The sequence below is a fragment of the Chiloscyllium plagiosum genome, chromosome 20, assembly GCF_004010195.1.
Source record: "Chiloscyllium plagiosum isolate BGI_BamShark_2017 chromosome 20, ASM401019v2, whole genome shotgun sequence".
Lineage (NCBI taxonomy): Eukaryota > Metazoa > Chordata > Chondrichthyes > Orectolobiformes > Hemiscylliidae > Chiloscyllium > Chiloscyllium plagiosum.
The window spans coordinates 48,390,424-48,412,879 of NC_057729.1; the positions used below are offsets into that span (position 1 = coordinate 48,390,424).

General features: G+C 42.4%; 1 protein-coding gene across 10 annotated transcripts in view; it reads right to left on the reverse strand.

The window, feature by feature from the left end:
• LOC122560241 (zinc fingers and homeoboxes protein 3-like) overlaps positions 1-22,456 on the reverse strand; it is a 92,923-nt gene that overhangs the window by 27,622 nt on the left and 42,845 nt on the right. For 3 of the 10 annotated variants that reach the window (XM_043710724.1, XM_043710720.1, XM_043710723.1), the window contains exon 2: positions 13,940-14,102. The exons of 5 other annotated variants lie outside the window; for them this stretch is intronic. The gene's annotated coding sequence lies outside the window, so the exon portion shown is untranslated. Of the gene's footprint in view, positions 1-13,939; positions 18,976-19,019; positions 19,062-22,456 lie in introns of those variants that run through there. 2 more of the 10 variants (XM_043710722.1, XM_043710721.1) reach the window with 2 other exon arrangements.

Consider the following 22,456-nt stretch of genomic DNA (forward strand, 5'->3'; position numbering starts at 1 on the left):
TGATGTCAAAGACAATCACTTTCATCTCACCTCTGGAATTATCTCTCTTTTCTCCGGGTTTGAACCAAGGTTGTAATGAGGTCAGGAACTGAGTAGTGCTGGAGGAGCACAAACTGAGCATGACTGAGCTGAGTGCTGCTTGATAGCACTATTCATGACCCTGTCCACGTGATTGAGGGTAGAACATAGGTGGCACAGGTATTTGGCTGGGTTAGATTTATCCTACTTTTGGTGTACAGGACATACCTGGGAAATTTTCCACATTGTTGGGGTGTAGCTGTACTGGAGCACTTTCGCTTGGGATGCAGCAAGTTCTGGAGCACAGCCTTCAATACTACTGGTGTCAGGGCCGATAGCCTTTGCAATATCAAATGTACCCTGACATTCCCTGATATCACATGGCACATCACAAGTTGATTTGGCTGCAGACTGGTATCTCTAATTCTGGTGACCTTGAGCCTGAAGGTAGTTGCAAATACTTTGCCTTATCTTTTGCACTGATATGCTCATTTCTTCCACCATTGAGGATGGGGGTATTTGTGGAGCCTCTCTGGTGAGCTATTTAATTGTTAATCACTATTCAAGATTAATGTTGCAAGGCTTTGGTCTCATCTATTGGTTGTGAAACCACTTTGGTCTAACACTTTCTGCCTTATGCTGTTTGGCATGCAAATAGTCTTGTGTTGTGGCTTCACTAGACTAACAGCTTTTTAGACGTGCCTGGTGCTGCTCCTGACACATCCTCATGACCTCTTCAACAACGCAGTGTTGATTCCCTGTCTTGCTGGGTAGGGTATGTTAAAGGATATGCCAGGTTGTGTTGGAGTACAATTCTGATGCAACTGATGGCCCATAAAGCCTCGTGGATGCCAATCTTGAGTTGCTAGATCTGCTGCATCTACCCCATTTAGCACAGTGATTGAGCATGATGGAGGATGCCCTCAAAGCAAAGATGGGATTTCACATCCACAGGATCGTGCAGTGTTCTCTCCTATCATGGACTGATGCATCTGTGGCAGGCAAACTGGTGAGGTTGAGGTCAAATATACTTTTCCCTCTTGTTGGTTCCCTCACCACCTGCTACAATCCCAGTATGGACTCAAGACATGTTGCTGCCAAGCCGCTCTTGGTGATAGATCTTGAAGCACCCCCACCCAGAATACATTTTGTTTCTTGTCACCCTCTACTTCCTCCAACAGGTGTTCAACACAGAGGAGTACTGAAGAAGGGCAGTAGTGGTAGACAGCAGGTGAATTCGTCGCCCAGGTTTGACCTGAAGCCTGTGGAAATAGGCTTCATAAGACACAGGAACAGAAGTAGGCCATTCAGCCCAACGAGTTCGCTCTACCATTCAATGAGGTTATAGCTGATCACATACACCTCAACTCAACTTTTCTACTTTTTCTCCATAACCATTGATACCCTTACTGATTACAAGTCTGTCTAAATCAGTCTTGGATATATTAGCAGCCCAGCCTCTACAGTCCTCTGTGGTAAAGAGTTTCACAAGTTCACTGCACTCAAAGAAAGCAATCCTCCTCAGCTCTATCTTAAATATACAACCACTTGTTCTGAGATGATGCCCTCTGGTCCAAGACTCTCTGACAAGTGGAAACAACCTTTCTCCTTCTACCCTTCAAGTCCCCAAATAATCTTGCACATTTCAATAACATTGCCTCTCATTCTTTTTTTTTACTGAGTATTAGCACAATCTAGACAACCTCTATTCATAAGATGATCCCTCCACATCTGGTATTAACTTAGTGAACTTTCTCTGGACTGCCTCCAATGCCAGTGTATCTTTCTTTAGATAGAAGACTCAAAACCGTTCAAAGTACTCCAGCTGTCATCTGACTCCAGCCTTGTATTTTTTTAGCAAAATTTCCCCACTTTTGTACTCCATTCTCTTTAAAATAAAGGCCAACGTTCCATTTGCCTTCCCTATTACCTGCTGAGCTTGGATGCTAGCATTTTGTGATTCATGGATGAGGACTCCATGATCCCTCTGTCCCATCGCTTTCTGTAGTCTTTCTCCATCTAAATAACATTCAGTTACTTTATTCTTCTTGCCAAAGTGCATAACCTCACAGTTCCCCACATTGTATTATACCTGCCAAGTTTTTTTGCCTATTTGCTTAACCTGTCTTTATCCCTCAGCAGAGTCTTTGTGCCAACCTCACCACTTGTCTTTCCACCTATCCACTAGCTTGACTATAATATAGTCACTTTCCTCATTCAAGTTCATTTATATTGTAAATAGTTGTGGACCTAGCACTGATCCTTGTGGCACAGGTTACCATCCTGAAAATGGTCCCCCATTGCAATTATTTTTCTTCTATAGTTAACCAATCTGCAATCCATGCTAACATACTACCTCCAACACAATGGACTCATCTTATTGAATTAACTATTGTGTAGTACCTTATCAAGTGTTTCCCCAAAAATATATATCACATCCACTGTTTACCCTTTATTTATTCACAGATCAGGGCGTTGCTGGCTAAACCAACATTTGTTGTCCATCGCAGAGGTTCAATTAAAAGTCAACCACATTGGGGTGGGTCTGGAGTCATATGTAGGCCAGATCGGGATGGCAATTTCCTAGTAAACCAAATGAGTTTTTCCCCCAACAATTGGACAATGGATTAGATTCTTAATTCCAGACTTTGTTTTTACTGAATTCGAATTCCACCATCTGCCATGGCGGGATTTGAATTTGCGTCCCCAGAACATGACCTGGGTCTTGTGTTTAACAGTCCAGTGATAATGCCAATAATCCATCGCCTCCCCTTAATTCTATTTATTACTATCTCAAGAACTTCTTGTAAATTTGTCAGGCATGATTTTCCCTTCATGAAGGTATGCTGATTCTGCTAAATCATATTCTGTATTTCTAAATAGAACAAAGAAAATTTACAGCCCAGGAACAGGCCCTACAGCCCTCCAAGCCTGAGCCGATCCAAATCCACTGTCTAAACCTGTCGCCCAATTCCTAAGCATCTGTATCCCTCTGCTCCCCACCTATTCATGCATCTGTTCAGACGCATCTTAAATGAATCTACCATGCCTGCCTCTACTGCCTCTGCTGGCAACACGTTCTAGGTACCTACCACTCTCTGTGTAAAGTACTTGCCACGTGTATCCCCCTTAAATTTTTCACCTCTCAACTTGAAAGCGTGACCTCTTGCTTTTGAATCCTTCACCCCGGGAAAAAGCTTATCTCTATCTACCCTGTCTATACCCTTCATGAGTTTGTAGACCATGACTTTTCAGGTCCCCCCTCAATCTCCTTTTTTCTAATGAAAACAATCCTAACCCACTCAACCTCTCTTCATATCTAGCACCTTCCACACCAGGCAACATCCTCGTAAACCTTCTCCACGCCCTCTCCAAAGCGTCCACATCCTTTTGGTAATGTGGCGACCAGAACTGTACACAGTATTCTAAATGCGGCTGAACCAATGTCTTGTACAATATTCTGCTATTGCACCTTTTATAATAGACTCTAACATTTTCTGAGTAACATGTTAAGCTAACTGGCCAATGGTTGCCTGTTTTTCTTTTGCCTCTTTTCTTTCTTAAATAAAGATATTACATTGGGAATATGCTAATCCTCTGGAACCTTTCTGGAATCTAAGATTCCTGGCAGAATACTACGAGTGCATTCAATATGTTTGTAGCTACTTCCTTTCATATGCATCCCCTCAGGGAACCTATTGGTCTTTAACTCTTTCAGTTTCCCAAGCAATTTTTCTCTAGTGCTTTCATGGGTTCCGGAATCAATGCTGAGGACATGTATGAAAGCTCCCAGCAACTGTTTAATACTGTGCACATCTCTAAGCTAGATTTAACTGAGCTAGCCAAATGAATAGGACATACCCAGGGATGGTGATGGTGTTACTGGTGTAAGATATGACTCCATGACTATGACTGCTTCAGGCTATTGCTTGTGTAGTCTGTGAGGCAGCTTTCAATTTTGGCACTAGCTCCCAGATGCTGATAAGGAGGACTGTCAATGTGGTTCCCTATGCATAGGTCTAAACCAAGTGATCTACCCAGTCTTATTACTTTTTTGAGACTTGCTAGCAATTGGCACAACTGAATGTCATCCTAGACCATTTCAGAAGGCAGAGCACAGCAGGTCAGGCAGCATCCGAGGAGCAGGAAAATCGACATCTTGGGCAAAAGCCCTTCATCATCCTGATTTTCCTGCTTCTTGGATGCTGCCTGACTTGCTGTGCTTTTCCAGCACCACTCTAATCTTGACTCTGATCTCCAGCATCTGCAGTCCTCTCTTTGGCCCATTTCAGAAGGCAGTTAAGAGTCCACCACATTGTGGTTATGGAGTCACGTGTAGGCCAGGCCAGGCAAGGCAGTTTCTCTTTCACAGACATCAGAGAACTAGATGTTTTTTTATGACACTCAGTAATGATTAAGTTGATTTATTATTGTCACATATACCGACATACAGTGAAAAGTATTGTTTTGCGTGCTGTCCAGGCAAATCATACCTTATATAAGTACATCAAGGTAATTGAAGAGAATGCTGAATATAGTGTTACAGTTAAAGAGAAGGCTCCGGGAAAGATCAACGCTGATGTATGTTGGTTTCACAGACATCATTAAATTTTCAGTTGCGGGTTTTTCTTTATAAAATTGAATTCAGATTCCATTTTCTGCCATCATGGGATTCAAACCTGACTCCGTAGGACATTTGCACTGCACCACAAGAGCCCTCTGGTTTACTCTTAGGTTGACATAAGCCTGAGGACTATCATTATATGTTTTGTGCTGTATACGTACTTCACAACCTTTTACTATCACAGTACTGGTTCATGGTCGAGAGTGTGGTGCTGGAAAAGAACAGCAGGCCAGGCAGAATCCGAGGAGCAGGAGAATCGACGTTTCGGGTACTGGTTCATGTCAGTTCACAGATTAACTAACATCTCCCAGTGGTTATAAAATCTTTAGTGTGGGGCGATTAATATAAATGCTTGTTTCTTTACAAGGGCTTAAGTAGTTGAAGGAAGTAAAATGCAGTGGATGGATTTTTATCTGAGTATGTTTTTAAAAATATTGAATGTATCCGTTGGTACTTAGAACTTTGTTACATCTCAGCATGGTTTCTTTTATCTGCCCATAAGAGATACTGGATGAGTTGATATTAAAGAAATAAGGGCAAAGGATTGTAGTGAGGGAGTTAACTGGCTTCAGTTGGCATAGGGACTGTAAAGAGCCATGGGATCGGGTAGAGGGACATAGGTTGGCATAGAGGACATAAGGATCCATGTAGGTATGAGAGAGGATGGGTTGACATGGATGGGGAATGGTGGTTGAGGGCTGTTTGTGGTATTTTTTCTCCAGACCACTGATCCAGACGTTTCATACATTCTTCCTCCACACCTGGCAGCTCCTATGTTCACCTTTGAACTCTTTGTGAGGACAGCAGCCCTTCTCCAGTTAACACTCCTTCACCCCCAGAATAAGGATTAGAATATCTGGGACACTTCCTGCAAAGCTGCAAGTTTTCCCAACTCGGTATGAAAGTTCAGGCCCAAGTCTTTAAAGAAAAGCAAGGAATAACTCAAGCACGCAGTTTCTTTTTATTATGTGTTGTCTATACTAATGATTGAGTGATACATTTTAATTCTTGGAGACTGAGAAAGATCCTCTCAATCGTAGACAATGCTGCAAGAAGAATAGCCCATGGCATCATGCTAGTTCATTCCAGTGATATGGGCCACCAAGACATCAATCTATAAAGCGCTCTTGGTATGGGTAAAGCTAGGTTCAGTCTGGATTATATTTGGTAACAGAGCATTGTTGGGGTCAAGTGTTGATTTCCGTTCAGTACAATTCCAGAGATCTACTCGTTTCTTCGGTAACAGTACATGTTAATGGTCAGTCTCCAACCAGGTTCCACCTAATGTATTATTTCATCCACCACAAAGACAAAGTCTACTGTTGAAGGAGAAAGCCAGCTATAATTTTATTGACACTCTGCTTTCTGATGTCCTTACTAAGATATTTGTCAACCAGACGATATGCACTGACAACATATATTTTTGGGGGTATGCGATTGGACAAATGTTGGGCTATTTACCTGCAGTGGCAAAGGGTGGTGTGGCATCAGAACCGAACACTCTTCCTGTTCATTTACCAGTGAAACAGAATGAGATCTGCTCAGTTCCATTCTCCTAACTTCAGATTGTCAGGTCATTGTAAGGCTCCAGCACACAATCGCTAACTCAGCATTAGCTGGTAATCAAATCCACTGCGTTTGGATTCTGCCTTTCACAATGAAGCCATTGCAGGAGATTTAAATTTTTATAAACATGCTCCTGCTACTCTTTGAAGGTGGTCTACATAAAATTGTAAATACACATCTTCCTTTGATACATGTTATGTTAGTGTGAAAGCCTTTGGGGGGGGGGTGGTTTGGGGATTTGAGGATTTGGGTTGGAATTTAATTTAAAACCACTGAAGTCATCATAAAGCAGCTGCTGCATCGGCATGTAAATTCTGCCCAACTACATCAGGTTTGATATATTGTTTCCAACAGTGAATGCAAGAGAATTGTATGCGGATCAGAAAAAAATGCAGTCTTCCACCAGACAAGCCAGTGTTAACAGTCTCACTGTGGTCTTCACAGGCAGTGGAAGGTGAATGTGCTTTAACCACAGACTGCCTTGGGGAATTAGATTAGCAGCTTGGTACTGCACTGCTTGGTGCTGCAACAGCAGTCTATCAATTTTTTTTGCTCTCTCCACTTGATTAAATTGCTGCACTTATTAATAGGTGGACAACAGCTGTCCTCAGGAAAAGAGAACACATTTCTGTTTGCAGCTTGTCTCCACATCAAGCAGCCTGATTGATGTGGTCTGTATTTATCTGAAGGAGCCAAAGTAAAATAACCTCTTAATAGGCCAAACACAAATATACCTTGCTACAGTGTGGAAGTAGGCCATTTGGCCCATTAAGTCCACACTGACTTTCTGAACAGCATTCCATCCAGACCCACGTCCCTACCCCATCTCTGTAACCTTGCATTTCCCATGGCTAATCCACCCAGCCTGCACACCATAGAATCCCTACAGTGTGGAAACAGGCCCTTCAGCCCAACAGGTCCACACTGACCCTCCAAAGAGTAACCTACCCAGAACCATTCCCCTACCCTATTATTCTACATTTACCACTGACTAATGCACCTAACCTACACATCCCTAAAGACGATGGGCAATGCAGCAAGGCCAATTCACCTAATCTGCACATCTTTGGATTGTGGGAGGAAACTGGAGCACCCGGAGGAAACCCACGCAGACACAGGGAGAATGTGCAAACTTCACACAGACAGTCGCCCAAGGCTGGAAGCAAACTCGGGTCCCTGGTCGCTGAGGCAGCAGTGCTAACCACTGAGCCATCATGCTGCCCTGGACACTACGGGCAATCTAGCATGGCCAATCCACCTAACCTGCACACCTTTGGACTTTAATTGAGATTGTGTTGAAATCTGGATTTTTATTTTAAAAGAAGCTGGCCTAATAGCAACCGTGTAACCACTGTCAATTGTCATAAAAACGCATAAGGTTCACAAATATCGTGGCCATCATGTGACTCCAGATCCACAGTGACAGGGGAGTTGATTCTGATCTCTGCCCTCTCTGGAATTAGGATTGGGCAATACGTGTTGGCATAGTTAGTCACACCCAAATTCCATGAAAAAACTTTTAGTAAGCCAACATTTCAATTAATTTAGAAGCCTGACTGCGCTGGTACTTTGGGAACAGGAGAAGAGGATAGGCCGGTATATTGGTTAGGGAGGAATCAAAAATTCCAGTGGCATTAAGGAGTGCTCATGAGTTTAGCAGATGCAAAGTGATGGAGAGATTGATCCTACGTTTGACGTTTTCTGCATTTGATTTGGGGGTGACCAATGTCAGCATGGTACAAAAAGTGGAAACGTTCTGTTCCAAACTACCAGCATCTTGCACCGTGCCAAATCCAAGTTAAGGCTGAAAGGCCATATTTTTACTTTACCTGATATTTATCATGAGTAAGTGGAATAAACAAGGAAACAAGAATAGAAGAAGCAATAATGCAACTTGAGCTCTGCTCACAGTCAGCAATCCTTCTCAACTGATAGCACTCTTAACTGGAATCATAAGTTGCTCGTTCAAGTCCAGGGTTTGAAACTGACACTCCCAGTGCGGCACTTAGGAACGCTGTACTGTCAGGGGTGTTGTCTTTCACATGAGATGTCAAACGGAGGCTCAATGCACCTGCTTCGATGGATGTAAAAGAAAAACAAAGAGGAGCAGGGTAATACTGTACTGGCCAGCATTTATGTTAAACCATCAGAAGAACAGATTATCTGGTCATTGCCATTTGCACGGTCTTGCTATATGTTAATGTGCATATTGGCTGCCATATTTCCTAAAGATATAATCGCTATAGTCCCACAGAACTATAGATTGCTGTCTCATTGCAGCCGATTGGTAATGGCATAACCTGAGGGCCACCATACCTCAGGTGAGGGGAGAGAGTCCTTCATGGTAACCTCAGCCAATGTAGGAAATTGATGGTCACACTGCTGACCATTACTTTACATCACAAACTGACCATCCAGCCAACTTAGCTAACCAACCCCATTTCCTCCAATACAACTCAGTGGCTCAGTGATTACACTGCTGCCTCACAGCATCAAGGACTCAGGTTCAATTCCAGCCTTGGGTGACTGTGCAAACTCCACACAAACATTCTCCCCGTGACTGCGTGAGTTTCCTCCGAGTGCTCCGGTTTCCTCCCACAATCCAAAGATGTGCAGGTTAGGTGAATTAGCCATGTTAAATTGCCCATAGTGTTCAGGGGTGTGAAGGTTAGGTGCATTAGTCAGAGGTAAACGTAGAGTAATAGGGGAATGGGTCTGGCTGGACCAAAGGATCTGTTTCCATACTGTAGGGATTTGATTGTATTCTATTCTTTTCAACAGTAACTACAGTTCAAAAATATACTTCATTGGCTGCACACTGCTTTGAGACATCTGGTGACAAAGACAAGCATTGCTGACTAGAAAGGTATAGTTACACACACGCACATATGCCAGTGCAGTTAATCCCACCACCGTTCTGGGTTAATGCACTCAATAGCAAGTTTCCGTTTGCAGCTGCCGAATGGTTGAAATGAAAGAATCATAGACCGTGTAACTGTAACTGACGCTGTGTCTGTACAGGAAGTGCTCTCCCTTGTGCTGTGGTACAAATGAACACAGCCTGCAGAGAATGTTTGTGAATCTTGCAAAAATTTCACCAGAGTAAAGGAATAAAATGAAAATTGACCTCAGAGCTTCCTACCAAGTTTTGAACGCCATAGAAATGCCTTTAATCCAATGCCAAGTGCCTCATACTGTAGTAGGCCAGGCCTCCATAGGTTCAGGGGCTAAGCAACATAGGCGTAGTAGAACAAATTCTTTTGAGGTGGAGGGAAAGATCATGCTTTATTAGGTACCATTGGATCTGAAAGAACCCCAAGGGGAAGAGGAGGAGGAAAAGACTTGTGACTAAGGTGCTTCAACTGTGTCTTAATGGAGCAACTGAAGATTTGGAATGAACCAGCAGATGTCACCACTGTTTTCAACATTAATACCACAGGGTCCCATCAAACATCTGTAAAGGATATCAAAAGGAGTCAGTCAATGTGCACCGAGGGTATAATTGGATGCCTGGTTTCACTGCACACATACACTTAACTGTGACTGCTATCTGCAGTAGACAAGGCAACTACTGACTTAGTGAGGTTTTGCTGACGCAACTGTAACTACCAACAAAGCTATGACAGGCTTACATAGGGAGTAATAGGAGTCCACAAACATGCAACCTGAATGCAACCACTGCCACATTTTTGATGGATGCCCAAAGCACATTTTCATGGAGAAACACAATCACTTTCATTCTGAGGTAGTCAAATGTGACCCAGCTCTTTAAAAAAGACAGATGAATGAGCAACTGGCTCCTTGTGCGTTACGTGCTGCCTGGTAAAACTGGTGAAGACTTTGTTCTTTCGCCCAACAGTATTCAAACTGTACAAAGAATAAACATTCAGAAGCATTTCCCCAGGGTGAAAAATTGACTGCAAGTATATCACTAACTTGTAATACACTGGCATAGTTCAACTTGTAGAATCAGAAAGGCCCTGTAAAATATCAGTTTAAGTAAAATCAAGAAGATTAGATATACAAAAAAAAAAACTGAAAAAACTCCTATAAGGTCATTGACCTGAAACATTAACTACTTCTACAGAGGCTGCTGGATTTGCTGAGGTAAACAAAATAGAATCGGAAAACCTTTCAGATTTCCAGTATCTGCAGTATTTTCTTTATTAGTGACTTTTGAGAAGATTTGCAGCTCAGGTTGAGGTTCTGTATGTTGGTTTTCTTGCTGAACCAGAAGATTCATTTCCAGATGTTTTGTCACCCTACTAGGTAACATCTTCAGTGGGCCTCAGGTGAAGCACTGTACAGGATTCCTGTCTATTTATATGTTTGGGTTTCTTTGGGTTGGTGATGTAATTTCCTGTGGTGAAACCCAAACATATAAATAGACAGCAGGAATCATGTACAGTGCTTCGCCTGAAGATGTTACCTAGTAGGGTGACGAAACGTCTGGAAATGAACCTTTCAGCTCAGCGAGCAAACCTACATCCAGTATTTTGTTTATGTTCTAGAAGCTTAGAATATGGATTAACTGTGAACACTGAAAATATATAAACAATGACATTTAGAAGAATAACATTAGAAGAAACTAGAGTGAAGATTGAAGTGGATGGCATTGCATTACATTGTGCACTTAGTACAAATAGTAAGAGAAGATTGGGATGTGATGCAGAGACAGTCAGAAGTAATTCTGTGAAGATGAAGAAAGTTTTAACAACACGAAAATTCCAGTTTGTCAAAAGGAGAAGTGTCATAAGTTGATGCATTTTATCCACTTTCCTCAGAAACCAGGACAAAAATAAAGATCAATGGAAGAAAAACAGAGGTCTGAAATGTGGATTCTGACATATGTGCTTTGAATTCAGACCATGAAGCAAGTGAAAAGGGCTTGAAACTGCACACCTTAACTCTAAGAGGCACATCTAGAAAAGAAAATGTCAGTAATTTGATAAAACTGAAAACCTACCAAGATTTCATCCAGATGGTAACATGGAGGGAACATAGAGTCACAGTCACACAGCACAGAAACAGACCCTTCGGTCCAACCAGTCCATGCCAATCATGATCCCAAACTAAACTAGGCCTACCTGCCCATATCCCTCCAACCCTTTCCTATTCAGGTACTTACCTAAGTGTCTTTTAAACATTGTAGCTGTGCCCACATCCACCACTTTCTCAGAAGGTTCATTCCACATTTGAACCAACCTGTGTGCAAGAAAGGTTGCCCCACGTCTTTTTTAAATCTCTTTCCTCTTACCTTAAAAACATGCCCAGAGTCTTGAAATCCATCATCCTAGGGAAAAGACACCCACCATTATCCCTATCTGTACCCCTCATGATTTTATAAACCTCTATAAGGTCATCTCTCAACCTTGTACACTCCAGTGAAAAAAAGTCTGAGCCTATCCAGCCTGTCTTTGTAATTCAAACCTTCCGTATCTGGCAACATCCTGATAAATCTCTTCTGAACCCTCTCAAGCTTCATAATATCCATCCTGTAACTGGGCGACCAGAACTGAAATCCAGAAGAGCCCTCACCAATGTCCTGGACAACCTCAACATGAATTCCCAACTCCCGTACTCAAAAAACAGAAGGAGTTGCTGTATGATAATGTCTCAAAGCATTTGCAGCCTGTGTTGCAGTGGGTGTTTGAGGATGGCGAGAGACAGGCAAGTGTGATATGTCATGACAGCAAATCTCCCTGACAGGAATAGCTATAAACACGACAGGACTGGGGGAGGTGCAAACCTGACTGACAGCACCAGTGCTCAAATCCTCAAACATGAGGAGATATCGGATACAAGAAATACAAATGAACCACGGGCAAATATTTGCCGATGACTGCAGTTTAAAAGAAATCCATTAGGTAAGATCAGAGATCATGATAAAATGGTCCAGACCGTCCGATAGCCAGACAGACAGTCGTTTCTGCAGCAGAGATGGGAGTTGCCCATTGGGACCTGGAGGAATCCCTGATGTAGCAGAATGGAAATTGAAGGTTCTGCTCGGTTAACTCCTTTTTTGCCTGAAACCCCTTGAAAGTATCTAATCAAATCTGAGAAACTAAAGGATTCTGCTGCAGGGTATTGACAGTTACTAGGAAACGTTAGACGATTAAAAACATTGTCGCCTAGTAATGTACCATACATAACCCCAGCCTCTGACTCAACAGCCCCTCTCCTCCTCCATTCCCTCCATCTCCAACTGGACCCTACACTATTTCCTCTCCCCTCTGGGAACTGACATATTCCCCTTCCCCCGACACCAGTCCCAGCCTTCCCCTCTCAACCTTGCTGAACCAAACATGTCCCTTTCCCCTTTACCAAACCCGAATCTCACTATCTCTCTTATCAAAGGTGGCATCCCACTCACTGGACTGGGGGCCTAACCCCATCACTAACCCACCAATCCTGACCCACCCTACCCTCGCCACCTGGCACCCTTCCCACCTTGCACTCTGGCTCCCTAGCCACCTAGCACCCGAACCTCACACTTGGCTCACATGCCCTTTCACAGCAGCTGTCAAAGTGATGGTCTGTGCTGCTGGATCTGTAAAAGCACAGAATATGGCAACTACTGCCATGAAAAAGGCAGTGTGGTTCAGTTTCTCAGTCCAGCCGCCCTGCACTACAAGGAACCCATTAGAGCACAGTTCATATCGCTGAAGGAGCTGTGATCAGAATTTCCTGTTAAAAATGCAGAACGTTAATTTAATGTTTGCCATTAAGAGCAGAGTGGGATTCAAACTGCAATTGCTACTCGTCAGAAAATCCCTCGCAATGTACCACGATAAATGCAAGTTATAAAGCTGTGCTTCAGTTACTTAAGGTGTTCAAGATGCATGGGGAAATAAAAAGGTGTTGTTGTGTAGTGGAATATGCTACTGGGGAAAGCAATGGACTGGACTACTGGGAAGATGGCTTTTGCCCAAAACGTCGATTTTCCTGCTCCTCGGATGCTGCCTGACCTGCTGTGCTTTGCTAGTACCACTCTAATCTCGACTACTGGGAAGATGGGTTCAATTCTCACCATGGCAGGTGGTGGAATTTACGTTTAAATTAATAGACTTGCTTTGATTTCCGCATTCCAAGTGACGATGATCATGAAACAGTTAGCAATTGTCACAAAATCCCAGCTGCTTCACTAACATCCTTTAGAGAGGGAAATCTGACATCTTCACCAAGTCTGGTTTCTGTGAGACTCCAGATACAAAGCAATGCAACATGGTCACCTCCCAACAGTTCTCTGAAAACATGGAGCAAGCCACTTATTGAGGGAAATTAAAGGTGGGCAACAAACATTTGACTGTCATCAAGACTCACATCCCATGAAAGAGTCAAGAAATATGCTGTCGACAATGACCTCAAAACTGGATGAAACAAAGAACGTCAGGATTGGAAATCAGATGAGGCAACACTATGCAAAAGTCACCACTGGCTATAATGCCCCCAGAGTAAGAGAGATAGATGCACAGGAGTGTTAATAACTAATTGGTAATAGGATCGGACTGATCATGTTGGCAAACTAGCAATCCAGAGAGCACATATGTAAATCTGATTGTGGCAGTTACAGAATTTAAATTCAGTTTTTAAAAAAAAATCTAAAATGCCCTCAAGGTTATTGTGTTTAAAAAAAAAGCAAGTTCCATGGAAATAGACCCCAGCAACAGAAGATGGAGTAGCTACATATTGAGGACCTCTGCCCATCTACAAGCGAAAATTCATCCATACCAGTACTGTGGGTTTGAAATTGCTCTTCATTTCCATCATTACATGTGTGTAATAAATGCCTGTATCAGGGATGATGTTTATCGATGCAAGATTGGGGTAGTGTATGTAATGATGGTTGGTGCTTTCAACAACCACTCTTCTGTGGTATGCAGTGAAGGTCACTCTGTGAAGACAGAAGACAGGGTATAATGAGTACACAGACAAAAATTGTCTTTGGGAACTTTGTTATTCGATAAATTAAGTTCTGGTATACAGAGTGTAAAGGACACATGGAAGGAGTTGCAAATCATAGAATCGATTACTCGTGTGTCATATATCAGGTGGGTCTTTAATCTTTTTAGGATCTGCATCTTTCATAGTTTCCAGCTCCATTCAAATGATAGAACGGTTATAACAAAGAAAGAGAGACCATTCAGTCGGTTATATCCATGCCAGTACTCTGCAAGAGCAAATCAGCAACTCCCATCTTTTCTTATAAACTTGTAATATTTTTCTCTTCACATAATTATCTAGTTCCCTTTTGAAAGCCACTCACAGGCAGCCATTTCCAGATCTTAACCATTTGCTGCATAAAGAAAAATGTTTCTTCACATCCCCACATTTGGCTCTGTTGTCCACCTCAAATCAGTGTCCTCTGGTTTGTGATCCTTCAGTCAAAGAGAAACTTCCATTTACTCTGTCCAAATCCCTCATGATTTGCAGCTCATCTATCAAATCTCCTCTTAACCACCACTTCTGAGAAGAACAGTAGCAAATTTGAGATAAAAACGTGTTACAGTCTGGTTCTAATTCATGGTTTTTGCTCTGTTCAATCTTGAAACAAAAGAAATGATGTACTTTAAAGCCAGATGATTTTAAGTCATGAAAATGTGTCCTTGCAAAACATTTCTCTGTAGCCATTATGGATTATGTCCATAATATGGATCATGTCATTTGCATTAAATTGGTTTAAATTATACAAACTCACCACCTCTTCCTGACTTTTCAGTCTGTGCGGTGTTTCTTAGATTTAAAATCTAAAATGCCCCCAAGGTTATTGTGTTTTAAAAAAAAAGCAAGTTCCACGGAAACAGACCCCAGCAACAGAAGATGGAGTAGCTGCTTATTGAGGACCTCTGTTCCCTGTAACTTCATATCTCATGCAGATCACTCATCTCTACATTTTTGTGCACACACAACACTTTAAACATCTCTGCAGCGTTCAGACTTCATTCTTCACGTGACGTTCATCTGCAGATTAAGACAGGACCATCTCACTTTAGTAAGGCCCACTTTTCCAAGTCACGATGTTGCTCTCGAGACTTCTACCCAGATTTTAAGAGTTTTGGGTTAGCTTGTCCTCATCAGTCATTTGCTGCTATTTTTCATCTCCAAGATTAGTTAGCACTTTTAAAAATCCTGCTCCAGGTCCATTCTGGTCAAATCACAATTGTAAACATTTTTCATTTGGATACCCCCTGACAAAAGATCAGGAAACAGAATTTTGTTGTTTGCAAAATAAATAAATGAACAAAAGCAAATGTTTTTCCCAATTCACTCACAGGATGCAGGCGTTGTTGTCGGGCAATCATTTATCGCCTGTCCCTAGTTGTCCTTGAGGTGACTCCTTTCTGAAATACTGCAGTTCATTTGGTGTGGGTAGATGTAAATTACTATTAGGAAGGTGTTGTAGGATATTGACACAGCGACAGTGAAGGAACAGCAATAAATTTCCAAGATTGTGACTCTATGGTTGCCACTAACCACCTAAAAGCCTAACTACTTCAACAGGTTCCAAACAACCTGTTTTTCCAGGACCACTCAACGTAATGGGGTTTACTGCCTCAATAGGTTTTCCAAATCAGCTGCCTTGCATATATTAGTTGCTCCAGCATTGTAATAACATGTAGGTCATGAGGATGCTAGGTTGTCTTGAAACAGATGGTCTTCAGGGAAGGAGTAATTAAATCTATGAAGAAAATGTAATCCTTAACTGGACGTGGTGCGTGCCAAAAATAAATAAAGTGTCCCAAGTGAGTACACTAATCGTATTAGTTAATTTTCAAATGCCTCTAAAAGTGCCCAAACTAATCCATGAAACATGCCATAGCCCAAACCATGGTCTATAGCAGCAGTTCAAAAAGTGTGATCTGTGAACCACTGCTGTCTGCAAGAGCCCAAGGGACCCCCAAGCTGGCCTGACTCCCAAATAAGGAGACAGGCAACACCACAGCCGAGAACATAATAAGAACCAGCCAGAATCCTCATTCGCACCACTCACATGACAACACACAAGACCACTCACATGTGCATGGCATATTACCATAAGCATGAGCAGTGTAGTTATCTTGTCGGCGAGGACAGGTTGGACTGAAGGGTCTGTTTCCATGCTGTACATCTCTATGACTAGAGAAAGTGTGCATTATTGGCTGGGCCAGCACTTATTGCCCATCCTTAACTGACCTGCAGAGGGTGCTGGTGAGCTGCCTTGATCCACTGACTATAGTGCACCCAAAATGCTGTTTGGGAGGCAGTTTCATGATTTAGATGCAGTGACAGTAAAGGATTGTGATGAAGTTCCAAATCAGGATAGTACTTGGTTTGGAGGAAAATTTGTAGGTAGTAGTGTTCCCATCTAATAACAAGTACTGAAGGAAACTCAAAAAGTCTGGCAGCACATGTCAAGAGAGAGGAACAGAGTTCACATTGAGTTCAGTGAGCCACCTTTGGTTATTTCAGATCCCCAATACCAATACCCACAGTACTTTCCTTTTATTTTATATTCCCATGTATTTGCTACCCTTGTCCATCTAGACAGGTAGAGGTCATGGATTTGGAAGGTGCTACCAAGAGATGAGTTACTGTACTGCATTTTGTAGATGTGATGCACTGCTACCCACTGTGCATTAGCAGTGCAGGGAGTAAATGTTGAAGGTATTGGATGAAGTGCCAATCAAACTTCTGTTTCCAAAGGTGGTGTTGAGGTGGGAGTGTTCTTGGAGCTGCATTCTTCCAGGCATTGCAAAGTATTCCATCACGATGCTGGCTTGTGGCCAGGCTTCAGGCAAACAAGAGAAGAAATACTCACTACACAATTCCTCGCCTCTGATCTGCTCTCACAGGCAGTGTTTATACGACTGGTCCAGTTCAGGGTCTGGTCGGTGATCACCATCGAGGGGTTATAGTAGGCAATTCAGCAATGGTACTGCCATGGAATGTTAAGGACATAAAAAACCCTGCAGATGCTGTAATCCAAGGTAGACAAGCAGGAAGCTGGAAGAACACAGCAAGCCAGGCAGCATCAGGAGGTGGGGAAGTCAACGTTTCGCGTGTAACCCTTCTTCCTGTTTGAATGCTAAGGGGCTTGTTTTTAGCTTCTTTCTAGTTGGAGATGGTCGCTGCCAGACACTGGCAGCAGAAATGGTCCACGTCACTTTTTAGTATAAGCCTGGATATTGTTCAGGTCTTGCTGCATGTATGAGCTGCTTTAGTATCCAAAGAGTCGCAAATTGTGCTGAACATTGTACAGATCATGAGTAGACATCCCCATTTCAGATCTTATGATGGAGGGAAGGTCATTGACGAAGCAACTGAGAATGGTTGGGCCTAGGACACTACCCAAGGCACACTTGCAGCCATGTTGAGCCAAGATGATTTGCTCCAACAACTACAAGCATCCTCCTTTGTATGAGTTTGACTCCAACCAGTGGAGAGTTGCCCACAATTTTCACTGACTCCAGGTGTTAGTGTCCCTTGATACGCCACCTGGGCAAAGGTTGTCTTGACGTCAACTGCAGTCACCCTCACCTCACATCTGGAATTCAGCTTTGTGTCGATGGGACCTGGGCTGTAAAGAGGCCAAGAGTTGATTGGCTCTGGCAGAACCCAAACTGAGCATCAGTGACCACGTTATTGCGACACAAGTGCCAATGAATAGCACTGTCAATGATCTCTTGCATCAGTTTGCTGAGTTGAGAGGGCAACAATTGGCCAGGTTGGAGTTGTCCTGCTTTTGTATACCTGGGCAACTTTCCACACTGCCAGGCGGATGCCAGTGTTGTAGCTGCACTAGAACAACATGGCGAGGGGAACAACTAATTCTGTGGCATAGTACTATTGTCACAGTTAATTTGGTTAGACCTGTAGGGATGCAAGTATTAGTTTCTCAAAATAATTCTGATGATTTTACAACATCCTTGAATGTTTCAAGTACATGTTCTACATTATTGTTTAGAACATGTAAACTTATCTACTTTTGTTTCCAGCCTGAATTATTAATTCACTTACATTTCATAAAGAATACAGAAATTTATTACATTAGTAGTTGAAGAAAAATATTTAGAGTGTCTTTATCGTTTACATGATGGATATTCCACCCATTAACTTCGTATTTAATTTGCAGAATCAAGTGTAAGAGAGCAGAGTAGGACTGCTAATAGTCAGCAGATGAAGGAGTTGAGAAAGCAGTACTTCTCAACAATGTCACGTGTATTGAAGATTCTCTGGATTAAATATAGAATGCATCCTCAAGCAGAACAGAACTGTGGATATTGCAAGAAGACATTGAAACCTTGAACACCAATACAGTTTATATACCGTAGCCCATAATGAGTCATACAAAAAAAATGTGCAAGACAAAAGCAACGGCTGTGGAATAATATAACACACTATCACATCTGCTAGCTCTCCATATTAACTGGAGCCCAGCAGCAATTTGCGTGACATCACAATGTGGTAAAGAAAAGGTCAACAACAATCTTCCAGAGGCTGCTCACAGCTGCTTTGGTAGATTGGAAACTGGTTTGGGACAGGGGAGATTCAGTGATAAGGAAATAAATTTTAAAAAAGAGCTGAATATCGGAGGAGTGCATTCGTGTATGTTCCCTGGAATGTATCGCAAATGAGCCAAGAGTCAGTTTATTGGCGACACAATGACCTAGCAACTCCTGCACAATTCAACAGTCAGCCTTTCTCCTGTGATACAATATGAATCATCTCTCCAGCATTCAGACCCTTTCCCTCCACCAACACTGCCAGTGTGTAGAGGAAGAGAGTGCAGGGAGAAAATGTGAGAAGGAAAAAAAAAGACAAATATACTCACGGACAGGGAGAGACATTTGTGGGATGCAGATAAACCAGATCACTAAAGAAAGAGAACACGATGAATCATAACATACCAGGGAGAGAGAGAGAGAGAGAGAGAGAGAGAGAGAGAGAGGAGAGAGAGAGAGAGAAAGAAAAAGAGAGAGAGAGAGAGAAGCAAATGTACACAATTCATTACTGACAATTGATGTTGCTTCTGTGCTTTAGATTTATGGATAATTCAATGATTTGATTTCAATGTGAATAAGGCAGCAGAGTAGGAAATTCAGTGCTAACAAAATTGAACAAAGAAACTTTAAATTAAGCATAGGCAGCAATGTGCAAACGTCAGGAGAATCTGTAATTCAAAATAATCCTCAAAACCCCCATCACTGCATTCAACCAATCCTCAAATCAGACACACAAAACGTTCAACACGCTCAGGATGTCTGCACATTTTAAAAACTGCAATTCATCTGTGTGCTCAGCAAACTTCATTTATACAGTGAACACAAGTGAACAAATCCTTAATTTCAGTTTTGGGTATAGTCCTGGTCATGAGTTTAGTGCCTTATTCACAAAAGGGTAGCATTTTCTGGTAAATTGCAGAGGGACTTTTCCACTGTAGATACTGAGGCTAATTTTCAACCACAAAGATTATCATTTCAATGCAGGATCTCCTCAATGCTAACAGAAACCCTGTGATTACACAGAGTAGGTCATCTGCTTGCATAATTATAAAATTATGAAAGATGAAATAAAACTGGTAGAGCCAAGTGAGCCTTAAGGTTTTTGTAGTAATTCACTGTATAAGTGTAATTTTCCAAGCACAGAGCTGAATTGCAGATTTTAAAATGAGCAGATGTCCTTGATCATGTTCAACAAGCGTGCAGTTGATTCAAGGGTTGGTTAAACGCAGTGCATTATGTCAATGCAGACCCGCAGTGGATGCCGAATAAGGGACAGAGTTCTGAAGGTGATTTGAAATTATAGATTCTTTTAACATGTGCACAGGAGGTTGACGCTTAAAATTGCTTAGTTCAAACAATCCAGCTTTGAGAGCAGTTCAATTTGCCATCTTATTTGCAATAAATTGGCTAATGATTTAAATCGAGCAAATTTTAAACACAAGAAAGCTGTCAATGATGGGCTGTGTACAAATGTCTCTGTGTTTGTCTGTCTGTCTGTCTCTCTCTCTCCCTCTGCCATCGCCACTCTCTGTGGCTTTGAAGGATAAGCTGGGGTCTGGACTGCAGCCTATACCAACCCCATACTATCTTTGTACAGAGTGCCTGCTACTTGGAATGCTCATTGAAGACGCTGCATGCCTGAACTCACTCCCTTGGGGCTGACAAGCCATTTTGGCGCAGCTCAGTTCACATGAAACGCTCTGCTGAGGCCCCAGAGTTGGAGAGGAAACTTCAGGCATACCACAATCCCAAGCCAAACAAAACTTTAAAAGCCACGTTGTACTTTTCAAAACGGAAACCAGGGTTTAATAAAACGTTTCACTACCAATCTTAAGTGATTTGTCATCTCGATACAACAGCAACTTAAAACATCCTGGGTTCTCAGGCAACTAAAGACAGTTGTGGCATTTATTTTTAATACATTAAAGAAATGCATGGCCTCCGATTTGAACACAGATGCCAAGCTGCATGGCACTGAGCTATTTTGATGTGGTCGAGGTGCCCAAATCTGATCTCTGACCGTGCAGAGATCTCTGGCACAGTGTTGACAGATGGGCCTCACCATCAGGCCAGTGGGGAATATCTGCTCAGAGTGCTGCAGTGGCTGTAACTTTAGCCAAGCATGTCATTAAAAAAACGAGAGCACTGGCAAAAAAAACCACACACATGCGGCAAAGCAATGAGAGCATAAAAAAAAAGGCCCAGCAATTAAAAATGAAACCACTCATGGTGCCCATTTCCAACAGCCATTCAATGTAATGGTGCTGGAAGGTGCAGGGATTTCAATTTTGGGCAGGATCAGGACTGTAATGTCCCTACCACTACACTATACCCCTCCCCCAAACCATCAACTAAAGCCCCCACCCCCGAAGTCAATTAGTTTGCTGATATTATGTTGCCGGGCTCCAGTACCGTGGCCAATCAGTAGCCATGGAAACAGGGCACAGAAGGAGGTAGGACCTTCAGGGAGAGGAGGTGAGATATTTGGACAATGTTGAAATTTTAAAAAAGGACAAAGGAATGAGAATGCTTTCACAGGCTGATTCACGGCAAATCAGGACTTGTGTTTTTTTTTATGGTCTGACAGGAAAAAGGAAACTCGTTTCCCGTTTTAGAAAACCACACATTATTCTTCCGAACATGGATTGCTGGTAATTTAGTTAACCTCCCAGTCCTAGAATTTTGAATTGGTTGTTAACCAAATCTCCTTTGATGGAATAAAACCCAATTTCAAAAGGAGAACAGCTGACCGCTCAGTTCGAGAACAAGTTAAAATCATCTTCAGCCAATGCAGCACAAGTTTTTAATTCTGGGAACCGTTTATATTTTCCTGTCTTTTACCATTTTGAAGCAGTGATGGAACAAGTTGTTAGATTTTTCAAAAATAGTTTTTGTTCCCCACAGTAGAGTACAATTTTAAAGTCATAGGGGCTTGTTGTTAGCAGAATATGATTGTAAACCATAGGAAGACAGACTGGCATTTATATAGCACTTTTCACATGTGCTGAATACTTCAAAGCACTTGGCAACTAATTGAGCATTTTAGAAATGCAGTCACTGTTGTAATGCAGGAAATGTAGCAATCAATTTGTACACATCCAAATCCCAAAAAACAGCAATGCGATAATGAACAGTCTGCTTAAAATATTGGACAATACCACAGATAACTGCTTAATTGTGATATCCAATTTTTATATGCACTCAAACAGGCAGTTGGGACATCACGGGACACCTCCAACACTGTCTCAGTCTTCATATTTTTGTTCTAAAGAGGTGGGACCTTGACCCTTGTGCAGGCAAAATGCTAGCATCTGAGCTACAGCTAACCCATACCCAAATCGTCCAAGGGTGAATTTCTCAGCAGCTGAGCACAGATCTTACAAGGGTTGATATGCTGTATGACCTTTGGGGTGAGGGGCAGGCAACATGAACACAGGACAGTATGGTCAGGCAGCAACCGAGGAGCAGGAAAAATCAACATTTCGGGCTGGAACCCTTCATCAGGAATGAGGCTCCAGCCTGAAACGTCGATTTTCCTGCTCCTCGGATGCTGCCTGACCCTGCTGTGCTTTTCCAGCAACACACTCAACTCTGATCGCCAGCATCTGCAGACCTCACTGTCTCTACAGGACAGTGTGGTTTACAACGAACATCCAACACTGTACCTTCAGAAGTGGAAAACTCAGTCAACATTGAACGCTGTCACCCCACCCCCGCAACTGCGGAAACAACTGCTTTGGCCAAGATCAGATGACTCTGAAAGGTC